The sequence below is a fragment of the Ornithodoros turicata genome, chromosome 4 (assembly GCF_037126465.1).
Source record: "Ornithodoros turicata isolate Travis chromosome 4, ASM3712646v1, whole genome shotgun sequence".
Taxonomy (NCBI): Eukaryota; Metazoa; Arthropoda; class Arachnida; order Ixodida; family Argasidae; genus Ornithodoros; species Ornithodoros turicata.
The window spans coordinates 69,306,899-69,313,232 of record NC_088204.1 but is presented as its reverse complement, the minus strand read 5'-3'; the positions used below and the strand labels follow the sequence as shown (position 1 = coordinate 69,313,232).

The 6,334-nt window shown below is 48.5% G+C and overlaps 1 long non-coding RNA gene across 1 annotated transcript; it reads left to right on the top strand.

Annotated features, from left to right (window-relative positions):
• Positions 1-1,637: 1,637 nt before the first annotated feature.
• Positions 1,638-2,657, top strand: LOC135393394 (uncharacterized). Its single transcript, XR_010422611.1, has 2 exons — positions 1,638-1,720; positions 2,477-2,657. It is a non-coding gene; the product is annotated as an uncharacterized LOC135393394 (long non-coding RNA).
• The last annotated feature ends 3,677 nt before the right edge of the window (positions 2,658-6,334 follow it).

Here is a 6,334-nt window from a genome sequence, read left to right as displayed (position 1 = left end):
GCGAAAAGGTTCAACACGGCGGAAAGGAGGAGAGGAACCACCGACGAAAGAACGCCCTGTCCTCGCTGCTGAGACAGATAGCGCTTCAAACGTTGCGGATTCTTGTGAATCTTTTTGTAGGCGAGCCGTCGTAAAAAGCGTTTGTGCTTCTTCAAACGCGCGAACGTATCTGGAGCTAGAGCCACCTTTCCGTTCAATACATTGAGGCAAATTTCGGAGAGGTGTTTCATGTCGGACGAGGACGAACGTCTCAAGACGTCGCGGCGGCGTGGAGGGGGTAGAGTGGAGAGTACTTTGAGTAAAGTGAGGTGAGGGCGGAGATTCATTTCGGAGCGTAGATATATTGACGTTCTCCCGGAAAGATATTGCTACGCAACCTGTGATCCTCGTGCGTATAGTTGTGAAGATCCACGAGTAAATATGCGTGGGGCGACGACATCGCTTGTTTATATGCGTCCAGAAAATACTCCAATCTTTTTCTGCCAAATAGCTGTTGGCCGAAATGTTCCATCTGGTGCACGCTGCGCACGGTGCGCCACAGGACGACGTAACTGGCGTTGTAGGATATTGTTCTAAAATAGCTACTGTCGAAAAAGATGTTTTGAACGAGTAAGAAGATCGACGCGTTGGCGTGGTGAGAACCCCGAATGAAAAGATCGGTCACCTCCTTCAAGGAACCGGCATCGGTCATGTGATCGTCGACGACGATCAGCGTAGCGCGCGACGTGTCCCACTCTCGCGGTAGCTCCTTGGTAAATTTTACGGAGTCCCCGAATTCGTCCTGCATGCTCGGCGAAGCATATTTCTGCACGTAGAATATTTGTGACGGAGGCTTGTCTACCACGTCGTTCAGGTTCCTCAACACGTTAGCAACGAACGTAGATTTGCCGCACATGGAGGGGCCGCTTAAGATACAGCGAAAGGGATGACGGAAACGAAAAGGTTCGGGGGAAGACATGTTGCGTGCGTACACGTTGCACGAAGAGAAAGAAGAGACTGAGACTCGAAGAGAAATGCATCGCTTTTTATTTACACATCCTCGTCGTCGTCCTCTACATCGGAACTGCGTTCCCAATACAGATTGTCCAGGCTAAAGTTGGACTTCTTTTTCGCCAGTCTGTCCGCCGCTAAGATGCGGTCGAGCGTCTTCATCTTGTCCTGACACATTTCTTGACGTGCTTGCAACCATTCCAGACGGTGGACTTGAAAGGCTTCCTCCACGATGCCGCGTATAAATTCGCGAAGTTCTTCGTTTTTTGTCTTTTCCTTGCGACGACGAGAAACGCAGGAGAATAAACCACACATGGCGTTTTCCACGTATCGGTCAGAATGATGACGCGAGCGCGGTGCGCGCTGCCTTTATAGAGATAAACGCGCGCGCGCGCAAAGAACGGAGAATGAAAGCGAAACTGAAAAGCCACCCGTCGCCGCTAGGAGCGCGCGCGCAGCAGAGAGCCGAAACCGAAAACACCCGCGGCCGGCGCAGGGGGCGCTAGGAGCGCGCGCGCGCGCATGCGCGGACGGGTGGAGCAGAGGGCGCGCGCGCATCCATAGCGGCCGCTGCGCGTCGCCTCTCTCAGTTTCTCTCGGACCGTCGCGGAAGACGGACGTGCGCTCCGCGCGCTCGCTCACTTTCTGCTGGATCTCGTAGAGAGCAGACGTACGTGTGTGTTCTCCGCGCTCGCTCAGTTTCTGCCTGGAAGTTGCCGCGGGGGAAAAGGTGAGTGATTTGACGCGCTCCTTTTCTCGTATGTTTGCCGTGTTTAGCGGTGACCGCGCTCGTGTTAAGCCTTTTCTCGCATGTTTAGACTTGTTTTGCGGTGTCCAAGCCTGTTGACGCATGTTTAGCGATGTGTGGTTCCCGCCTTGTGTTAGCTGCGTAGTGTTGAGGATAGGCCTAAGCGATCGCCCCCGTAAGCCTCTTTCCTCGTATGTTTGCCGTGTTTAGCGGTGACCGCGCTCGTGTTAAGCCTTTTCTCGCATGTGTAGCGATGTGTGGTTCCCGCCTTGTGTTAGCTGCGTAGTGTTGGGGTTAGGCCTAAGCGATCGCCCCCGTAAGCCTCTTTCCTCGTATGTTTGCCGTGTTTAGCGGTGACCGCGCTCGTGTTAAGCCTTTTCTCGCATGTGTAGCGATGTGTGGTTCCCGCCTTGTGTTAGCTGCGTAGTGTTGGGGTTAGGCCTAAGCGATCGCCCCCGTAAGCCTCTTTCCTCGTATGTTTGCCGTGTTTAGCGGTGACCGCGCTCGTGTTAAGCCTTTTCTCGCATGTTTAGCGATGTGTGGTTCCCGCCTTGTGTTAGCTGCGTAGTGTTGTGGTTAGGCCTAAGCGATCGTCCCCGTAAGCCTATTTCCCCGATGTGTACTGTTTTCTGTTTAGCAGTAGCGGTTAGACCTTTTCTCTCGCATGCCTAGACTTGCTTAGCAGTGCTGTCATTTTTACCCGCCGCTAGTATCTTGTTCTCTGTCTTTCTCGTTTAGAGCTATGATGGTGGCGCCATCTGGTGTGATGCCTTGCAACTAAGTGGCCACCTGTCGTCGATCTCTGCAACTGCTGGGTGCAAACTACCAACATGGCGGACGCTGGTCACTCGGGAGTTGCGGAGCGGCTTCTTCGCCGCGGCATCGTTGATTTTCGAATAAATTGTTTCTCTCCACTCTATTTCTATCTTTTTATTTTATTTTCTGCCTATTTTTTTATTTTTTATGACCACGATTATCCGGAAACGCACAACTGGTCTGGACGCAAGATAGACGTTCCCCAATTAGTGTGATGGCTCCCTGGAGGGTGCTGGTTAATGTGGGGGGTCCCAATTAGCTCTAATTGCTAATTAATGGCGTCCAGGCCAGATGTGCGTTTCCGGATAAACGTGGTCAGTACTTACTACTGTTAACGAATTTACACTCAGCCTTCTGTGCTGCTGTGCGCACAAAGGTCATGTGCCATTACGACATTATGTACAGCTTCTATAAAGATTTTCCAATTTTGGAATATGTCCTGTACGCCTTAGCAAGCCTCACACAAATTTCGTAAGTTTTAGTGCTTCACGTTGCTTATAGTTTAGTTAGTCGTGTTTACAACTATTCATCTCGATTGGTTGTGTTTGTTACATTCATTTTACCGGTGAACATGCAGATCCAATTGAATAACAAGCAATCTGTTTGGCATGCTGTTTTTTCATACCTATTGAAAAAATCTTTGCCAAACAAGAGCATCGTGTACTATACAAGTACGGTTGTCTGAGAGATGCATCTTTTCCAAATTTTCTTGTTGTCCTTTCTGTGTTCTATTCTGTTCCAAGGTGACAATGGGGAATTGTGTGGCCACAGGCTGCAGCTTTTAGACAACTGTGTCCAGTTATTTTGGTCCATAAAAAGGCACAATATATGTGCCTTTTTGTTACATCAGTGGGTTTTATGCCCTTACAGTTTAGTTTTTTATACATGTGTATGTACTATTAGCATTGACCTAAAGCTACAGTTTTACCGATGCCTTCAGGGCAAATCAGAGGACTCTTTTTTATAATGGTGAGCTTATCGATGATCTCGCCGGTGCCCTAGGTTCACCCTGTACGCAAATATATGTATTTTTTCTTTTCTAATTTACATCTTATATACGTTCTTTGCAATATTTTGCTACCTTGCCTTACATTTGCTGTTGATGTGTGAGGTTATTTTGCTTCCATCTACTGGAAGGTTTTAAGAATAAACCTAGTTATTCTTACATTTGTATCCAGAGTGGCAAGTGGTTTCATAGTGAACACGTGCTCTAGTTGCACGAACGGATATAATTAGTAATAAAAATCAATAAAAACCCTCGGAGTAGCCACGTCCGTGGCTCGTCCTTGATCGGACGTATTTCGGAATGTCCGAGAGGTGGCCACTCGGACGTCCGTAGGACGTCAGGCGGAAAATAGCTGATATCCCACGGACATCCGCATGTCCGGCTTCGGATATCCTGTGGGCAACCGTGGGCTTTTTATTTCCGTCTGGGTAAGCATGTCGAGAATAAACCTGCCAGCCTTGCTCTGTCCGAGCTCACAGCAGTGCACCAGTTAATCCACAACACGAAAGCAATGTGTCGCAACGCAACTGCACTACAAATAAGCGGGACTATAGTTATTTTTGAAACCACCACCAATATCATACAGGCACCGTTCTGAGTATGCTCCTTCTCCACTCACTTCTCATGTTTCTGACTTGTTTATTATGGCTGCTCACGTTTAAAGGGAAATGTTGGGCGCTTGCTTAATCACATATTCGTCCTGTAGAGCTACACAACTGATCTACGCCATTCCTGCGCCATTCGGTGGACGATGGTAGGCCACTTACCTTTGAGCAAATAGAGGAGTTGCTAGTAGAGGACGGCCACGTGATCTGCTTGGAAACCCCGCGTTTGACGGAAGAGCAGACACCGCAGCGAGTGCGTAGGGCTCTGTCCGCGATCCTCACAAGGACAACTGCGCTTCAACGTACAAAGACGCTAAAAGCACACTTGCTTTGCGTCCTCATTTGACTGCTAGGTGAAGATTTTGCGAAATCCCTTTTATGGAGACCAGTGTGTCCTCGTTCGGGGATTGAGAGACACTTGAACTCATACGCTCACTTTTATGTCCGAACCGTTTCGTTGCGAGCCAGTTACTGCTATTGCTTTTTCCGGCTCTGCTCCGGTTCGGGTTCAACAGTGTCATGAGCATTTCGCTTAGGGTTCGGGTTCGGCTCAGGCAAAAATAACGGTTCGGGTACGTTTTTCGGTTCGGTTCGACACCATGATTTAAATGCTCAAAACACCAAGGCACTGGCGATATTACTTTATCGGTGTCGATGACAATGTGCCGTGGAGGTGGATAGGAGGGTTTAGACATATTGTACATCTGGTCCCAACCCAACGCACGCTGGATCAACATCATGCCACGTTGACAAGCGGCTCACTTGACGTTAAAACAACACAAACTACCAAACAACAAATATTTTTGTTCTACGTAGGTGTACTGGGGCAGGCAGTCTGATTTAGTCGTGACTTGTCCCCCCCCCTTTTTTTTTTCTTCTATCCATCATCATCACCGTACATAACGTTGCAGCTATGCTACTGTGCCGTTGCGGCTTCATTTTCAGAGAGCTTTCCTAGTTTATGGTTGGAATGAAAGACGAGGATCGACGACCACTAGCGAAGCATTCAGGCACTACGTACACTGTATACATACACTGTACGTGCATCTTGAAGTCACTTTCTTCACAAATGAAATTTCTGTAAAGGTAGGTATACTTCCACTTTTTCACGACACAAAAATGGTCGAACAGGCCTACGACTCAATATGCCAGTGTAGGCGCGAAGGGGTATTACAGAAAACATTTGGACGCATGGATTAAACCAGATGCCTCATTAGTTTATGATTGATATCGACCAGGAACATGTTTTTCAACATGCAATGAGAATTGCTGGACCTCTCTTAACCTCTCTTAAAGTGACGAATCACTAATTAAACATTTCCGTCTCTTTTCTTCCAAGAATGTGAAATGTGGGCTGCGAAGAACGTAGCACCCAAGGTTAGATCCGTGTCTCCCTGTGAAGTCGCCTACTCGACACTTTGCAAGCCAGACACCAACAAAGAGGACACACAATATTTAAGCACCTGCAAGCCTCCACCGGCTACGCTGTAACCTTCAAGGCTTAGACCCGCTTGCTGTGACGACAGTCGTTCCAGAAGGGTTTGAAGAAAGCCCACAAGCGGCACCCCTCGTCGGTTTTCATTCTTGAATAAACAAGCTGCAACAAACACTCGCATGCAACGCATGTTTTAACATTGACTTCTCTGGATAGGCGGCAATGGTGGAAGGCCGTTGTGCCAGGCGAACGCTACACGAGTAGAACTTAGACCACTCTGAGTCTAGTAGCGAACAAGGTGGTAGTGTTTTCCAAAAAGCTGTGGATTTAATTAGGAGCCCTGGCAACACAGTACCCTGACCAAGATTGGCCCGACAGCGGGAATCCAGGTCCCATCCCATATATTTATCATCCAACGTCCACCCTGAACTCTTCCAACAATGGGTAAGCCACGGGTATATTGTCCGAATGTCGCCAGGAACCGGTCGATATTCACTCCAAGTGGGAAAATATGGGCACCATGTTAAAGTTAATAAACGCTATAGGTGGGGTGCATTGACGTGCGAACGTGCATTCGACAGAATCAAGGATGAAAGATGAAAGTCACTGAAAGGGTTAGCCAGCTGTAGGACTCGAACCCACATCTTCTGAATTGCCGGTCCAGGGCTCTACCAATTGAGCTAAGCTAACACGCCTTCTCAGCGACTTCTAGGGTGCGTCATCTGAAGGGACAA